Source organism: Jaculus jaculus, chromosome 18 (genome assembly GCF_020740685.1).
Source record: "Jaculus jaculus isolate mJacJac1 chromosome 18, mJacJac1.mat.Y.cur, whole genome shotgun sequence".
Lineage (NCBI taxonomy): Eukaryota > Metazoa > Chordata > Mammalia > Rodentia > Dipodidae > Jaculus > Jaculus jaculus.
In genome coordinates, this window is record NC_059119.1 from 23945033 (window position 1) to 23963928 (window position 18896).

Sequence of the window (18896 nt, forward strand, 5' to 3'; positions counted from 1 at the left end):
TCAGACCCAAATCGTTTGGCTAGCCCTGAGGCTTTGCAAATGGCTTTATGGGCCTTTCCTCAGCCACATTTCAGGAGTGAACAGGAAGATCTGCATTCGGCGGAGTTATTACTAACACTAAAAGTTAACGTTCAACCCTGGAGAGCAGCTCTTCCCTGCACAGGAGTTTCCTCTCTCTCAGCTCTGCCCTGCCTTGCCTTCAGCGCCCAGAGGCAGACATTTCCAGCCCTCTGGGGAACAAGTCACTCCATACTCTTGGCTCCTGAAAAGCTGGTTTATTTTCTTCATGGGAGGGGCTGGCTGGACTCCTCTTGAATCTTCCAGGGCTGGGGTGCCCTGCCCACGTGGAAACGCCTCTCTGTATCACTCTATAAATGTCTGCAGAGACCAAAGGGAGACCTGTGCACGGCCTTCTTCCCAGTCGTGAGACTCCAGCAGCTTCACCATGAGGCTTCTAGTCCTTTCCAGCCTCCTCTGCATTCTGCTCCTCTGTTGCTCCATCTTCTCCTTGGAAGGTAAGGCTGTCCCTGGGCTCCAGTCCCTGAGCGATGGATTCCAGTGTCTGGGAAGGTTCCAAACAAGAACTGGTGGAAAGCAGTCCCAGTCAGACAGTCCTGAGTACTGGAGAGAACAATGTGGCACCTCTAATCACCACAGCACCCCAATAAGTATTGTGGGGTGCATCTTAGACCCTATGACCTCTATCCAGCCCAGCTCCCCCAACCCACACTGAGGGCCTAGGTGAAGCAATGGGCTTCCCATGCTCAGCCACTCCGCGGCCACTGGCCTCATCATTCCTGTCTAGAAATTCAGGAGCCATTCTATGGTTACTTGCCCACCACCCCCCGGCTTGGGAAGGAGTCAATAAGCATAGAAGCAAATTAATAGTTGACGGTCTGAACTTGAACATCCCAAACCCTCATGCCCAGAAGCACTACGAGCAAATGGGATGATGGTGTATATGTTGTGTGTTTAGACGTGGGAATAGGTCTTTTCTTTTGACCCTGCTAATATGAATATTTAGCCTTTCTTGATTCAGAGCCAATGAATGATTTGGGGCTTTTTCTCTTACCTACGTACTTTTTCTCAATAGTTATGGTTATTTGAACATCTATTGGACCATGGGTATCTAAAGACATAAAAGGAATTTTAAAAATCAGCCATAATTTCATGTTCAAGATCAGCCATGCTCAATATTTTACTTTCTTATTTTGTGTGTGTGTGTTTGTTTGCTTTTTTTTTTTTTCTCGAGGTAGAATCTCACTCTAGCCCAGGCTGCCCTGGACTTCACTATGTAGTCTCAGGGTGGCCTCAAACTCACGGTCATCCTCCTACTTCTGCCTCCCAAGTGCTGGGATTAAAGATGTGTGCCACCACACCTGGCAGTTTGTTAAACTCTTTTTTTTTTTTAAAAATTATTTATTTATTTATTTGAGAGCGACAGACACAGAGAGAAAGACAGATAGAGGGAGAGAGAGAGAATGGGCGCGCCAGGGCCTCCAGCCTCTGCAAACGAACTCCAGACGCGTGCGCCCCATTGTGCATCTGGCTAACGTGGGACCTGGGGAACCGAGCCTCGAACCGGGGTCCTTAGGCTTCACAGGCAAGCGCTTAACCGCTGAGCCATCTCTCCAGCCCTGTTTGCTTTTTGTTTTTTGAGGTAGGGTCTCACTCCAGCCCAGGCTGACCTGGAATTCACTATGGAGTCTCAGGGTGGCCTCAAACTCACGGCAATCCTCCTACCTCTGCCTCCTGGGTGCTGGGATTAAAGGCGTGCCCCACCACACCCAGCAACTTTCTCTTTTTTTAAATATTTTGTTTATTTGAAAGATAAAGAGGCCAATAAGGAGAGAGAATGGGCACGCCAGGACTTCTAACCACTGCAAATGAACTTCAGATGCATGTGCCGCCTTGTGCATCTGGCTTTATGTGGGTCCTGGGGGATCAAATCTGGGTCCTTAGGCTTCACAGGCAAGCATTTTAACTACCAAGCCATCTCTCCAGCCCCTACTTTTTCTTTTAAGTTTTGCATGTAGCAGGTTTTTAAAAAATGTTTTGATTAGTAGATCTCTATATATTTTAACACTTTTTAACCTTTTTAAACATTTTTTATCATTGTTATTTTGAGCACCTAAACACTGATGTCTGAACCTACTCCTGTACCCTTGTCATCGCTGAGTCATAGGGTGGCAGGAAGTACATTTTGCTAAAGTGTCGGTAGTGAAAATGTGCCACCTCTGGGGTAAAGAAGCCGCGATTAGAACTCTTCCTAAGCCCGGCCCACAGCATGCCATTTCTCACAGCTGTATTTTTGGACAAGTTCACAGCCACAAATGTTACTTTAATGGCCAATCAATGAGGGTGGATATCTAGCTCCATAAAGCTCCCTGACCCTTTGGGGGGATCTCTGGCAGATTCTGGATGTGACATTATTAAACTAATACTTGCAAGTATACTTTTTGCCATCCAGTGTGCTTAGGCACACTACATTAAGTATGTGGTAAAAAAAAAAAATGCTTATATGTATATAAAGCATTTCATGGATTTAGGGTCTTTTTCTTAGACTAGCTTTCCAAGGTCAGAATTAATGTTTCCAGGGACACGGACATTTCTCCATGGGGCTGTGGATTTTCAGATAGGAACATGATAAGGCATGTTGTGGGGACAGAATGACCTCTAACACAGCCCACCTCTTCCTTCTTTTAGCCTGACTCATCCTGGGTTTCCTTGAACAAATATTCTTTTCTTTTTGAAGGCGAGGGCGGGGGGGGCTCAAGGTAAGGTCTCACTCTAGCCCAGGCTACCTGGAACTCACACTGTAGTCCCAGGCTGGCCTCGAATGCACAGCCATCCTCCTACCACTGCATCCTGATTAAAGGCGTGTGCCACCATGCCCCAGCTTGAACGAATATTCTTGAACCTTGATCTTTGAGGGTGGAAACTCCCTCAAGCGATCTCTGCCCACATTGGGCCAAGAGGCCCAAGCCCACTGAGGGAGGGTCTGTGCCTCTTCTTTTTTTCTCAGGGAGAAGACACCCTACCAAGCCCTGCAGACTCAGGTCTGGCTGCCACCGAGTTACTAGACACAGAGTGATAATCCAGAAAAGTAAGCATTCACCACCTTCTGGGCTGGGAGAAGGGAGGTTTCAGAGGTGCAGTGACCACAAAGCGATTCAACCTTAGCTTCAAGCTGAGCACATTATGTCGAGGAAACCAGGAAGCTGTTAAGATATGGTGTGAGGAACAGGTGTGACGGGTAACAAAGGAGGGTTGTGAGTTTGAGACCCACCTGGGCTACACAATGAGGTCAAAGTCAGCCTGGGGTACAGAGACCCAATTTCAATAAAATAAAATAAAATAAAAATCAAGGGCTGGGAATGTAGGAGAGTGCTTGCCAAGCTTGTGCAAGATGGTGGGTTCTATCCACAGCATTATGGAAAGAAGAAAGAAGGAAGGAAGGAAAGAAAGAAAGAAAGAAAGAAAGAAAGAAAGAAAGAAAGAAAGAAAGAAGTGAGGGAGGGGGAGAGAGGAAGGGAAAGAAAGAGGGAGAGGAAGAAAGAGGAAGGAAGATAGGGAAGGAGAAAGGGAGGAGGAAAAGGAAGGAGGGAGAGAGGGAGGGAAGTTGGGGAGGACCTGTCCCTTGGTAGGAGGCGTTGGAAGAGGTGACATTAATGAGACCTGGAAAGGCCAGAAGCCTCCATGGATTGGAGAGATGGGTGAAAAGGGGTGAAGAGGAAGCAGCAGTCTGGGGCGGGCACAAGTGGGGACCAGAGGCAAAGTTGCTGCAGGATGCATGGCACTCACAGAGTCGACAAGCCACGGCCTGAAGGACCCGGAGCAGCGCCCGCCTGGGGGGTCTCCTGCACGAGTGGAGGGGGGCATGCAGGTGCACACAGCTCCGGCTTCTCAGACTCAGACATGCACAGTCAGGCTCATTTCCCGCAGGAGGTTGGGCTGCATGCTTAGCATGAGGTCCATGAGAGCCAAACTCCCTCTTCGCAGGCCCGGGAGACTCATACTGGGCACTATAAGGGGGTCAGGCTCAGGCTTAGCTCTGTAGGCACCCCACTTCTAGCACTAGGGCCTCAGGCCAGGGGGACTCACACTGGACCAGACATGCCTGGCAGCAGCCTACAGTCAGTCCTTCTCTGTAGCCCAGTGCCATCTCTTAGGAGTCCAAGGCCACAGTCCCTCCTGCTTCTCTAGGGCTGTGGCCCAAGGAGCCCACGACCAACTACCCAGAGTTCTGTCCCCCACCCCTGCAAAGGCAAATGAGGGCAGGAGCACAGAGAGGGAGGCAGGCTGCTGCAGGCTCAGGCCACCAGAGGATTGACAAGCCTCCCCTCCTGCCATCGCGCCAGCCCGGGCTAAGTAAAAATAACCAGTTCTCACACGCTCCTCCCCGTGGGGAGACAACTGAACATGAGGCATCTGCCAGGCTGAGGTGCAGCGCGAACACTGGCTGCCTGCAGCTCTGCTCCCGGCGGGCCTGTGGAGGAGGAGCACGTTTGTGAAAAAGGAAAAAAAAACAGGTGCAAACCAAGGGGACAGTGATAGCACCTGCCAGATGAGGGAGGCCTGCTGCAAGCTGTCCCCCCCTCCTGCACAGATGGTCAGAGCAGAACAAAGAAGAGGCTCAGGGAAGATGGGGGGCACACTATACACACAGGCACAAATATATACATGCACGAACACATACACACCATGCAACTGCACATAAACACACACACACATAAATGTGGTATGTGTGTATATCACACACAAGAGCACAGACCCACACACACTCTCTACACACCTAATACACATACACACACTACATACCTATATACACAAACACATGCAAATACATACAAGCACAAACACTCCTGTGTATATAGCACAGAGCTACACACACAGAGATATACACGTCACACACACACACAAACATATTCCTGCATGAGACACACACAGCTATGCCCATAAACACAACATGCCCATGCCACACAGAGAGACACAGGTACACACATGTACCACACGCACATATAAGAACACACAGGTCCCGGCACATATGGCCAAGGTTCGTTCCTTGTGCATCGTTCAAGGGCAGACTTTTGAAGCAAATATTTATTTTTCCCATTTTGACATTTTCATCCATGTATAGAATGTATTTCGGGGCTGGAGAGATGGCTTAGCGGTTAAGCACTTGCCTGTGAAGCCTAAGGACCCCGGTTCAAGGCTCGGTTCCCCAGGTCCCACGTTAGCCAGATGCACAAGGGGGCGCACGCGTCTGGAGTTCGTTTGCAGTGGCTGGAAGCCCTGGTGCGCCCATTCTCTCTCTCTCTCCCTCTATCTGTCTTTCTCTCTGTGTCTGTCACTCTCAAATAAATAAATAAAATTAAAAAAAAATTTTTTTAATTTAGAATGTATTTCGCTCTTATTTCCCACAATTACCCACTTTTCTCTTCCTCCCATTAACTGCATTCTTCTTCACCTCTTAGTCACCATCCTACTTTTTTTTTTTCCTGACCCATTGAGAGAGATTAGGGCGCATGATCACGCGTGGACAGTTATTTACTGTGGAACGGGCAGCTTGCCAGTATGAACGCCAGTGATACATCTGACTCCCCTCTCCCGGCAACCGTTAGCTGCTGTCTCTACTGAGGGATTATGGTAAAGTACTGACAGGCTCAGTCTTGTGCTGGAGACCACAGTAGCCTTTTGGTTGGCCATATAATCCTGTAGGACAATGACCTAGGCCTATGATGAGAGTGGACTTCTTTTCAAAGATATATATATATATGTATATGTATACATATATATACATACATATATATATATATATATATATGTATGTATATATGTATATATTAAATTCCATGGCAGAAATTATATATTTACTGTATCCTTACTATGCAATCTCTTTTAAATCTTCCTATCTACCATGGGGAGGTCATTTGCCATCATATAGACTGGAAAACTGAGGCAGAGCTAGAAATCAGGATCCATGGGCCTCTTTCCAATACAGCAATCAGCCTCCTCTGGGGAGGGGAGTTTCCTGCAGGGTGTGAGGAGGAGACTTCCTGAAGGGAAGCACCCTGGGGTGGGATCTTAGCTCCACCATGCACTAGCTGCGTGTCCTGAGTAGGTCTCCAGTGTGCCCTCAGTCTGCTCCCCTGGGGAAAGAGTATAGCTGGCAGTTGAACTTGCCACTGGTAAACCATCAGTGGAGTCATGCCCACAGAGCCCTTCATGTCAGCCTTGCCCTATGCCACTCTGTGAACATACCTTGCTCTCACCATGGAGCAGGCGGGGCTTCCAGGGTCGGCGTACCAAACGCAGGGCTCACATTTGCGTGTGTATTCATGATGTACATGTTAGGACATGCTGCAGTTACCTTTGCGTTGTTAGGACAAAACGCCAGGCCAGAAGCAGCTTTTGGGAAGAAAGGGCTTATTTCAGGCTTACAGTTTTGAGGGAAAGCTTCATCGTGGCAGGAAGCTGACTGACCTCAGCATACATCCATAGCAGAGAGAACAAACAGAACTGACTCTGAACACACCCAGTGGGGCTGTTCTCCAGATCCACCTCCAGGGACACACCCACCACCTCCAGCGGGGGGGGGGGGGGGGGGGGGGCTTGGCCTGCTGAAAACTAAGTAGGAAACTTAATCAAAAATACCTGAGCCAATGCACCAGGCGCACGCGTCTGGAGTTCGTTTGCAGAGGCTGGAAGCCCTGGCACTCCCATTCTCTCTCTCCCTCTATCTGTCTTTCTCTCTGTGTCTGTCTCTCTCAAATAAATAAATAAAAAATTAAAAAAAAAAATACCTGAGCCTAGGGCTGGAGAGACGGACGGCTTAGTCGTTAAGGCATTTGCCTACAAAGCCAAAGGACCCACGTTCGATTCCCCAGGACCCACGTAAGCCAGATGTGCAAGGGGCACACGCATCTGGAGTTCGTTTGCAATGGCTGAAGGCCCTGGTTTGCCCATTCTCTCTCTGTCTGTCTCTCTTTTCTCTATCTTTCAAATTTAAAGCCTGAGCCTATGGGAGACATTTACAGTCAAACCACCACAGCACATATACACATTTGTATTTGTGCCCATGAGCAGGTGTGTATATGTGTGTGTACACCCCTTGTGTCCACATCTTCTCTTTTTTTTTTTCCCTCCCAACTCTCCACTGCTGTTGATTACTCAACGCTCACCCTCGAGTCCATGCACACGTGCTCAGGCTTGGCACTTCTCCCCACGATTTCTGGGGATCTCTCCTGGGATCCAGAGAGAAGGAGGGAGAGAATGAATCAGGGCATTGGGAAAACAGCAGCAGGATTTCAGGGTGTGCCGGGCTCCTGGCATCTAGCCTGTATACCCCCAGTTCCATGACAGTGCCTGTGCCACTTTGCCCAGGTAGAGAAATGAACACTGACAGGGACGGACAGGCTCTGACTACAAGCGCTGCTCCCACTGGACTGTTTCTTCGTGAGCGTCACTTTGTGTCCAAGAGCTGTGCTGGGCCCACAGGATGACATGATGTGTAAGGCCCAGGGGTATCAAATAAATTAATTAAACTAAAACATTAAAAAGTATATTTTATGTATTTTTTAAAAAAAATTATTTATTTATTTATTTGAGAGCGACAGACACAGAGAGAAAGACAGATGGAGGGAGAGAGAGAGAGAATGGGCGCGCCAGGGCTTCCAGCCTCTGCAAACGAACTCCAGACGCGTGCGCCCCCTTGTGCATCTGGCTAACGTGGGACCTGGGGAACCGAGCCTCAAACTGGGGTACTTAGGCTTCACAGGCAAGCGCTTAACCGCTAAGCCATCTGTCCAGCCCCTTATGTATTTTTTTGAGACAGAGAGAAAATCAGAAAGAGAGAAAGATTGAGCGAATGGGTATGGGCATGCCAAAGCCTCCTGAGGCTGCATACAAACTCCAGATGCATGTGCCATTTAGTGCATCTGGCTTTACATGGTACTGGGGAATTGAACCCAGGTGGTCAGACTTTGCAAGCAAGTGCCTTTAACCACTGAGCCATCTCTCCAGCCCCTCCTTCAGCTCTTCAAGGGCTGTAGCCACTGGCTTGAGCCAGCCTGACTGACAGCTGTTCAGGCTTCCTCAGCTTAAAGGTCTGCCAGTCAGAAGCCTTTTGCAGGTCACCTTCCTTCCTGGCAACCTGAGGTCACCAGATGGGAAACTCCTGGGGAGGCCATGTGGGAAGACCCCTGGTAACTGAGACACTGCCCAGGTCCTGAAAGTCTATGCCGCCCTCGCTGTTTCAGAGCCCAACCAAATAACTCAACCCACAGGGGCAGATCAGCGTGGAAGGTTCAAGGCTCTTCCCTCCCCCCCCCCCCCACGTGCAGCTGTCTGTCTTCAAGAAGGGGCTTAGCCTGCGGGGACGAAGGTTACTCAGAGGACATAAGCGGTGGCTTGAAGGTTTCAGAACAGCAGTATCAGGGAAAAAATCCCTAGAAAGGAGGGAGGCCTGGGGAGATGGTTGAGCAGTTAAAGGTGCTTGCTTGCAAAGCCTTCAAGCCTGGGTTCAATTTCTCAGTAAACATGTAAATCCACATGAACAAAAGTGGACCATGTGTCTGGAGTTTATTTGTAGCAAGAGGTCCTGGCTGTCTGCTCTTCCTCCCCCACTCTCTCCCTCCCTCCCCTCCTCCTCCTCCTCCTCCTCCTTCTTCTTCTCTCTCCCTCTCTCTCTCTCTTTCTCTCTCTCTCTCAAATAAATACAAAGATCAGGCGGAGGGGCTAAAAGCTCATCTTGCCCAGAGGTTCAGTCACAGAAAGAAAGCAGACCCCCGGTCCTGAGCTTGTCATTTTGTCCGTTATTACTGCACTACGAACTACCTCCATCTTCGCCAGTCCAAAGACATATCTATGATTTTCCACGAGTCTGCATTTTAGTGAGGTGTGTCTTTGGTCTTGGCTGGCCTCGTTTGTTTGTCTCTTTGCTTGCTTGTGTCAAGGTCTCACTAAGTCCCCCAGGCTGGCTTTGGGCTCACAATCCTCCTGCCTCAGTCTTCCTTGTGCTAGGCATGCACCACCATGCCCAGCTCGCTCTTCTAAGGCCTGAAGAGGCAGCTCTGCCGACCTTGGCTGGGCCCTCCCATGTGCCTTAGAGGTACGAGGTCTGTCAGTTCAGGATGGGCTCATTTGGAACAACTACATCCCTACATACGGCCTTTCATTCCTTATGCCCACATGTGCTCCTGCGGGGAATATAACAATCCACTTATGTGACTAGGAACACATATGTTGACTTTAGGTGGAGGCTCAGAACTGATCCACCTTCATTTCTGTGGGTCCAAGCAAGTCACAATGGAAGGGTGGAGAATTACCACCACATTTGCAAGCAACAAATCTCAGTATTATTGGTGGGAACTAGACTAGAAGAGACGACCTTGGGAGTCTAAAGGTGGGGTGAGGACAGGGGGAGCAGGGAGTGGTCGGGTACTCATGGGACTTTGCCAGAAATACTGGGAAAATATTCTTTTTAGTTTTTTGTTTTTTTTCAAGGTAGGGTTTTGCTCTTAGCCCAGGAATTCACTATGTAGTCGCAGGTTGGCCTTGAACTCACAACTGTCCTCCTACCTCGGCCTCCCGAGTGCTGGGACTAAAGGCGTGCTCCACCATGCCCGGCATGGGAGAAAATTCTTGCAACACCGTGTTAGTGGGAAAGAGTAAGTTACACTGAACGACGCTGTGGTCCTCACTATGGGAAGGAAAAAGCTCCTTCGCATGGGAAGAAAAATCACATCCGCGTCAGCATTTATTTGAGTGTTGCATGGGGCTGTGGATGGATTATGATAATTAAGTTTGTTTTCGTGTGGCCTAGCGGGTGCGTATACAGAGATGACTAGGTGTGATATTTGCATCTGTCATCACGTTTAAATTTAGCAATAATGCTGAAAGTCAGATACTGTCATTGGATGCCACTTTTATAGATCTGGGACCAAACCTCAGAGAACCTGAGCAGCTGAAGGTCACTCAGCTTGTAACTAATGCAGCTGGGCTCCGGATCCAAATAGGTTTTTTTAATTAAATTTATTTTATTCATTTGAGAGAGAGAGAGACAGAGAGAATGGGCACGCCAGCCACTGCAAACAAACTCCAGATGCATGTGCCACCTTGTGCATCTGGCTTACATGGGTCCTAGGGAATCAAACCTGGGTCCCCTGGCTTTGCAGGCAAGTGCCTTAACCGCTAAGCCATCCCTCCAGCTCCCAGATCCAAATAGTTTAACTCCAAATTCTAGGCTATGATGCATATGGTAGTTATTTTGAAATGAGGGAGAAAAAAATAATCTTACTACCACAACTAATAACCCTTTCCATTCATTTGTGCCTTCTTTGTTTTGTTTCTTCTCATTCATAAAAAATTTTCCCAGAATGGAGAGATGGCTTAGCGGTTAAGGCACTTGCCTGCGAAGCCTAAGGACCCAGGTTCCATTCTCCAGGTCCCACATAAGCCAGATGCGCATGGTGGCACATGCATCTGGAATTTGTTTGCAGTGGCTAGAGGACCTGTGCACCCATTCTCACTCTCTGTCTCTTTTTCCTTCCCATCCCCTCTCTCTCTGTCAATAATAAAAATAAATCTTTTTTGAAAAAGTTCCCTAAAATTATTAATTAGTCGTATTATTATCATTGTTGTTATTTTGGTTTTTCAAGGTAGGGTCCCACTCTAGCTCAGGCTGACCTGGAATTCACTATGTAGTCTCAGGGTGGCCTTGAACTCATGACAATCCTCCTACCTCTGCCTCTTAAGTGCTGGGATTAAAGGCATGTGCCACCACACCTGGCACCGTAGAATTATCTTTTTAAATTTTATTTATTTATTTATTTATTTATTTGGCAGAGAATGGGGGAGAGAGAAAGAGAGAATGGGCACGTCAGGGCCTCCAGCCACTGCAAAAAACTCCAGACACATGCACCCTCTTGTGCATCTGGCTAACGTGGGTTCTGGGGAATCGAACCTGGTCCTTTGGCTTTGTAGGAAAACACCATAACCACTAAGCCATCCCTCCAACCTGCTAGAATCATTTTAATTGTTTACAATGAAAGGCCCTTCTAGACCTCAAGGAGGAGGACAGAATATGATCCTTTTATTTTTTTTTAAATTGTCAAGTTTGAGAATGACTCTTAACTGTGTCTTCCTCTTTCTCTACCCTGCTCTGTCTGCACCTCTTCCCGTTGCTCCCGTCTTCCATCCCTCCTCCTAGGAAACCGCACAAGGATGACAAAGCCGGCTCCGAAGCTTTGGGTGGTTCCGGGGGCTCTCCCACAGGTGTAGCGCTCTCAAAGCCTGGCTCCACCCAGCCGAGACCCTCATGCCCAGCTCCGTGGACACTGGAAGCCTCAGTTGTTACCCCTCCCCCGCCCCCCGTCAACGTTCACAATGGCAGTGTGCTGTGATGGGGGAAAGGTTTCACCTTGGATAATAGGGACCTGGGGACATTCTGGAACTCCCAAGTGCTGGTTCCAGTTGTGCCCCCAAGCTCCAGAATTACTGCCACCGAGGCTCAGCCTCCTGTCTTCAGTCTCCGCGTGGTCCGTCCACAGTAACAGCGGAGGATTCCATCCTAACCTGCGGCAGCTACAAATCCAGTGACTGCTGCACCTGCTGGCGTGCAGGACAGCAAGACCTCGGGGGGGGGGGGGGTGTCATTCAGGCTTTCTCAGACACACCCACCAAGCTCTTGGCATCTAACTGCCAGTCAGGGTGGTCCCCCCGAGGGAACCTCTCTTAACTTCCTAACATGAGTTCTCTGGAAAGAACACCCAAACTGACAATTAATAAATACAGCAACACACACAAAACTGCACAGAGCATCTTTATTTGGGAAAGTTGGTGATTAGGACCTAAGGCCTTTAAGAAATGGGGGGCGGGGCTGGTGAGGTGGCTCAGTGGGTCACAGCACCTGGTGCCCAAGCGTGAGGACCTGAGTGCAACTTTCAGCATGTATGTAAAAATCTGGGCATGGGGCTGGGGAGATGGCTTAGCGGTTACGCACTTGCCTGTGAAGCCTAATGACCCCGGTTCGAGGCTCAATTCCCCAGGACCCACGTTAGCCAGATGCACAAGGGGGCGCACGCATCTGGAGTTCGTTTGCAGTGGCTGCAGGCCCTGGCGTGCCCATTCTCTCCCTTCCTCCCTCTCTCTCTCTCTTTCTTTCTGCCTCTTTCTCTCTCTGTCACTCTCAAATAAATATAAATAAAAATAAACAAAAAAATAAAAATAAAAACCTGGGCATGGCCACACATGTCTAGAGACAAGAGGATCAGTTGGCCTCACCAGGAAGACTGCCTAACGGAAAAACAGCATGAGCTCCAGGTTCAGTTAGAGAGTCTGTCTCCGGGAAAGAAGGCAATGTAAGGTTCAGGAGTGACCAAGACCACACAAACCATCTGAGGCAAAGGTAAAAGCTTTTATTCGGCGGGGAGGGGGGTGGGGGGGGGCACAAGCTGCCAGGACTGACTCTCAGGAGCCAAGCACAGCCAACCTGGGATTCCAGATAGTGGGCTCTATAGGGCTCTTCAGCAGGGGGAAGGGAAAAGTTGAATAAAAAGAAGGTTCCTTTAGGGGATATCTAAGATAGCCAGGGTGTGACACCAGAGCAGCGACCAGGTGACTTACAAGATAAGGGGACCAGAAATCATAACCTGGAGTGGAGGTGGGCATTGTTAGGCAAGGAAGGGATAGGATAATGGCTGGGCGGTTTCTTGAGGAATGTGGATGACCCACTTCCTTGTGTCTGTTCCGAGGAACCCATCCTGACCTAACAGGCAGGACCACAATAGAGGAAAACGCTGGATGTCCAGCTCTGGGACAGCTGCCTCTGCCCACACACTGGCATCCACCACGTATACAAATGCACCGAGATATACCACACATACTGTACACACAGCAGCAACAAAAAAGCTGGCAGTCACCCTCTCATCATTACAAGATCTACAATGTAAAGAAAAGGCATGGTAGCCGGGCGTGGTGGTGCACGTCTTTAATCCCAGCACTCGGGAGGCAGAGGTAGGAGGATCACCATGAGTTCAAGACCACCCTGAGACTACATAGTAAATTCCAGGTCAGCCTGGACTAGAGTGAGACCCTGCCAAAAAAGAAAGAAAGAAAGAAAGAAAGAAAGAAAGAAAGAAAGAAAGAAAGGAAGGAAGGAAGGAAGGAAGGAAGGAAGGAAGGAAGGAAGGAAGAGAGAAAGAAAGAGAAAAGAAAAGGCATGGCCAGCCACAGGACTTAGGTCCAACCCACTCAGGAGTCTCTATGTGACCTGGGTATGACAAGTCCCTTTTCTGTAAAATACGGGTGACAGGCAGGACCTACTCAACGAGCAAGTGGGCAGATGGAAAATGCCTGCAGAGGGTTCGGTTCAGAAAGTCCCCAGGTTCACTGCCCCACCCTGGGACCCGTATTTGTATCTGTGAAGAGTGCAGAGCTCAGGAGCGGAGGCTCAGAAGGGGGACAGATGGCTCGGGCCTAAGAGGCTTGTCTCTCAGGAAAGCTCCCTCTAATCGGATTTGGCTAGGTGAGAAGATGCCCCATTCCCAAACAGCCACAGGCCTGGGCGAGAACACTGGGCCCACCAGCTGCGAGGCTTTTGCAGGGGCAGGGTCTGGGGACAGACACGCCCAGGCGCCTCCCAGCATTTGCCTGTGTCATAGGCCGGATTTCCACTTAGCTTCCACAACCCCTCCCAGGCTTGCTCACTCACTCATTCACTCCTCCAGACCTTTTCCATGGTGGGCAATGGCCACCCCGTGTGCTGGCTTCCACGGCTCTGCAGACGTGGTCCGCTGGCATCTGAGAAGCCATCTTTGTTCTGCAAAGTTGGGAGCAAAGTGGACAAAGAACTGGGGGCAGGGTGCAGGCGGGGAGGGAAAAGATGAGAAACGGAGACACGGACTCAGGCTGTGAGGAGCAAAGTCCCAGTCATGGAGGGGTGTGCGCGTGAGGGGCGTGCACGGGGGGATTGTTGAGGTGTTGTGCTGTGACGTGTGTGATTCACTGGGTGTGGTGTGTATTGGTGTGGTATGCCTGGGTAGGTGTGTGGCGTGTACGAGTGACGTGGGTAGTGTGTGATATGTTTGTTGTGTGCGTGTGGGTGTGCTGCGTATCTCTGGCGCGCGGGTGGCTGTGGAGTGTCTGTGTGCGTGTTGGGGTGAGGCAGGAGCAGGTGAGAGTTTCGGTGCGACAGCAAAGCAGAGGACTCCTCCTGTGCCTGCTGGAAGTATCTGGAGGGCCATCAGGAACTTGGGTTTGTCACGAGCATAGGAAGAACGGCTGCAGGAGAGAATGCTGGCAGCAGGAGCTAGCATGAGCAGCAGTGAAGGAGGCCTGTACAAAGGGGAGGCGCAGGCTGTGAAACTGCAGTAGTGGCCTCAGGCCTCCTGGGCTGTGTTGGCAATGGGAGATGTGCCCACAGCCAATGCTCAGCGCTGTCTGCCCCTCCCCGAAGAGCTCCCTGTGGGAGAAGCTTCCACTGCCACCTGCAACAGGAGAGCTGACAGCTCCTGGTCCCATCTCTTCTCCTCTCTCTTCTCTTCTCTCCATTCCCTTTCCTCAAAAGCTATAGAAGCACACACATACATAAGACTCCCCATGTGGCCTTGAGTCAATCAGGCGAGCCAACTTAAAGGCTCAATGGCTGGGCCTCTCCTGGACCCGTGCACAGCCAATTAAAGAACGTGGTAGAGGCATTGCCTGCCATCCCTGGGGCAAGGGGGGTGCACACAGGCAGAGGACGGAACAGTTGACACGAGCAATGGGAGCCCACAGCTGACCCTTGGGAAAGGGGTACAACTCCTGTCTGGTGGGCGTGTGGTGGGAGGAAGGTGTCCCAGCTTGGAGCTACGAGCTGCCGAAGATCACAGTGGAGGCTGCCTTTCCAGGGACACCAGCCCCCTCAGAGCTTCTCACGCCACAAACAACTCCAAAGGGCTCTGAGGACCTGGCACTTACCCCCATTTCAGGCCCGCCTGCCCCTTCCCTGATGGGAATGAGGAGTGTTGAGAACCATTTCTAAGTGGGGATGTTGGGCCTTGCTGAAGGCCCATCACTCTAGAAGGCGGTTGGCATCTACCCATAAAGTCCGAGCCTCTGCCTCCGGCACCACTGGCCTTCATATTCTATTCTAGTACATGTTATCAGGGGCGGAAGAATTGTGCTGGTCAAGGGGAGACTGAGCCTACAGGGAAAGTCTTGTGAGCGTGGCAGTTCAAGGCTGGAGAGAAACATCTGGAAGCAACTTTCAAATCAACAGACCGCAGGCCTTATGTTGTCCTTGCTGGCTCCAAGAAGTGAGACACGCTCAGAGGTTGGAGGAAGGTCCTTAGAGAAAGTGCTTCCACAGCGTCCATGGCAACTAAAGGAGTCCATAGTCCCTGAAGGGATGGGACACTTGCTCCTGAGGCAGATTTGGGGATCAGTGGCTCTGTCACACGCCCCACTCGGGGAGATCAGGTGACTGCTGAGGGCCTCGGGTTCCCACCTATAAAATGAGGTTAAGACTATCTGCCACAGGCTGGTAAGAGTGCTTGCCATGCAAGCATGAGAGGGTCTGACTAACCCTGAGTTTGATTCCCCAACACCCACATTGAAAGCGGGACATGGCTATGCCCGCCTGTAACCCCAGTCCTATGGGGAAACTGGAAAGTCGTGGGCTTTCTGTTCAGTCAGTCTGACCCCAAAATTGGCAGCTGCCGGTTCAGTGAGAGATTCTGTCTCAAGCAAACTAGCTGAGGGCTGATGGGCACCATTGTTCTCTGGCCTTTGGACACGTATGTGCACACAGAATGCATACATCTGCCCACATATGTGCATACAGTACCTTTGTACTATACCATGCATCCTACACACACCTGTGCAAAAATAAATAAATAAATAAATAAATAAAATAAATAGGCTACTTGTCACATCTACTAGTTCATCTGTGAGCAAAAGGGCTAGGGTAAACTATTTTCCAGAACTTTTAGGTGCCACACCCTGGCTTATTGTTCATGCAGCTGCTCAGCTGACTGCCTTAGAAACTTCTAGACATGGGTGTCTAGTCAGTGCTGTAGTCTGGTCTCCCAAGAAATGGCTAGGCCTGGATCACTAGTAGACCACTAAAAGGCAAGCAGTCCCTTCCCCATCAACAGTTCCCTCTGGTCAAGGTCCCTGGCATGCGTCCACTGTTGAAGCTCAGCTGAGCTGCATTGACCCTCAGGACTTGCAAAGCGTTAACCAGGAGGTGGATTCCAGAGGTCTGCACACAGAAGTCCCTTTCCATGTTGAAACACAACCACGTGTCTTTGCTCCATTCAGCGTTCAGATATGCTGAGGCTATGAGCAGTTATGAATTACCATAGTCTCCACCACTCCCTATTTCCTGTCACATTGTTTCCTCCCCAGCTCAGCAAATGTTACCCATCTATCCCACACCATCAGTTTATAGAGGGATGTGGGACATTCAGTGGCACGCGGAGAGTCCACTGTTAACTGGAACCAGGAATCAAGACTTCTGACATTCTTAGATTTCTCTCCATTCCTTTCAGCAAGTAACTGCTCACTGTGGAGCGCCATGGTCTGATGTGTGTCACTTAAGAGTGTTGAAGACTTCGTTCCTGGTGTGTGATGCTATTGGGAAATAGTAGCATTCAAGGGATAGGGTCTAGTGGGAGTCTTCAGGCCAGTGAGGCATGCCCTCAATGGAGACAATGGGAGCCTTCTTCCTCTCCCTTTCACTCCTTAGCTGGAAGTGAATAGTTTTGCTTCATCAGGCTTTCTTCCATGGAGTTCCACCCCAGGCCCAAAGCAAGGGGCTAACAGATATTGGAATGAGACCTCCGAAACTGGGAGCCAAAATGAACCTTTTCTCTGTAAGATATTTATTTATTTGAGGGAGAGAGAGGAGAATGGGTGATAGGGTCTCCTGCTACTGCAAACAAACTCCAGATGCATGAGCTACTTTGTGCATCTGGCTTTACTTGGATACTGGGGAATCGAACCCAGGGCATCAGGCTTTGCAAGCAAGTGCCTTAAACTGCTGAGCCATCCCCAGCACCCCGTCTTCTCTATATAAGTCAACTATCTCAGGGATCTGTTACAGTAACAGAAAAGTGACCAACACATGGACACCACTGCAAACTATGAATGAAACAGTCCCTTCCCTGAATGGTTCACAACTTCTGGGTCAGATGCCCAAGCAAACAGACTATGGCACTACACTTTTCAGGGTTCTCTCATTTTGTAAGTAGTAGCCAGTTAGCTTAGGGACAGAGGTGTGCTGGGGACAAAAGCCCTCCTGTAGAGCAGAATTTCTTTGATGTGTTTCCATCTCAGCAGGGTAAAGGGCAATTTCATCAAGCTAGGTGACTTCCCAGGCTGCCCTTGGGATCACGTGTCTCCAGACAGGAGACCCCTCTGTGGGCTCCTGGAGGGTCAGCAGCTCAATGAAATTGCCCTGAGCCCCGTCCACCTCACCTCAATAAAGAATAGCTCGGCCAGAAGGGGACAGGCGACATCTCCCAGCATACTCCAGTGCCAGAGCAGAGTGGGGCTCCGACCAGGACACTGCGCCGTGACCTGCGTGCCGCCGGGTCTCCTGCCGCACCCATCCCAGGCAGCATTCTGTCCCAGCAGCACCCCTCCACCTCCGCTTTCTTTTGAGCCAACCCTCAAAACCTAAGGATAGCCAAGACAATGTCATTTCCACCCCCTTTGTCTTCTCCTTTCCTTTCTCCCCCAGGTGACCTTAGACCGAGGCTTTTTTGTTGGTTTGTTTTCTGTTTTGTTGTGTTTTTGTTTTTTTGCCAGCGTTGTATGAGAGGTCAACCAGCTCTCTAAAAGTCACGGAGAAAATTGAATAAAACAGGAACTCCGGGCCAGGGTGACAGGAGCCCCATCAGAACTCAAGAGGGTCCCAGGAAGCCACACTTTTGTTTAGGGCAGCTGGAAGAAGAAAAGAAGAAGAGGAGAGGAGAGGAGAGGAGGGGAGGGGAGGGGAAGGGAGGGGAAGGAAGGGGAAGGGAGGGGAAGGAAGGGGAAGGGAGGGGAAGGAAGGGAGGGGAAGGGAGGGGAAGGAAGGGAGGGGAAGGGAGGGGAAGGAAGGGAGGGGAAGGAAGGGAGGGGAAGGAAGGGAGGGGAAGGGAGGGGAAGGAAGGGAGGGGAAGGAAGGGAGGGGAAGGAAGGGAGGGGAAGGAAGGGAGGGGAAGGAAGGGAGGGGAAGGGAAGGGAAGGGAAGGGAAGGGAGGGGAGGGGAGGGGAAGGGAAGGGAGGGGAAGGGAAGGGAGGGGAAGGGAAGGGAGGGGAAGGGAAGGGAAGGGAAGGGAAGGGAAGGGAAGGGAAGGGAAGGGAAGGGAAGGGAAGGGAAGGGAAGGGAAGGGAAGGGAAGGGAAGGGAAGGGAAGGGAAGGGAAGGGAAGGGAAGGGAAGGGAAGGGAAGGGAAGGGAAGGGAAGGGAAGGGAAGGGAAGGGAAGGGAAGGGAAGGGAAGGGAAGGGAAGGGAAGGGAAGGGAAGGGAAGGGAAGGGAAGGGAAGGGAAGGGAAGGGAAGGGAAGGGAAGGGAAGGGAAGGGAAGGGAAGGGAAGGGAAGGGAAGGGAAGGGAAGGGAAGGGAAGGGAAGGGAAGGGAAGGGAAGGGAAGGGAAGGGAAGGGAAGGGAAGGGAAGGGAAGGGAAGGGAAGGGAAGGGAAGGGAAGGGAAGGGAAGGGAAGGGAAGGGAAGGGAAGAGAAGAGAAGAGAAGAGAAGAGAAAAGAAAAAAACCCACTCCTCCCCTCCACCATGCCCCATTCCCAGACTCGGGGCTCCCTGGTTGCAGAGCTCCAGTCTGGGGCTCAGGGGGCGTGGCAGGAGGGAGGGCAGTCTGCTCACGCCCTCTTGCTCCCGGGTCCCTCAGCTCGGTGCCCACTAATTGGC

At 50.5% G+C, this 18896-nt stretch overlaps 1 long non-coding RNA gene across 1 annotated transcript; it reads left to right on the top strand.

Moving 5' to 3' along the window:
* The first annotated feature begins 202 nt into the window (after positions 1–202).
* Positions 203–11795, top strand: LOC123455733. Its single transcript, XR_006634105.1, has 3 exons — positions 203–515; positions 3026–3106; positions 11213–11795. It is a non-coding gene; the product is annotated as an uncharacterized LOC123455733 (long non-coding RNA).
* The last annotated feature ends 7101 nt before the right edge of the window (positions 11796–18896 follow it).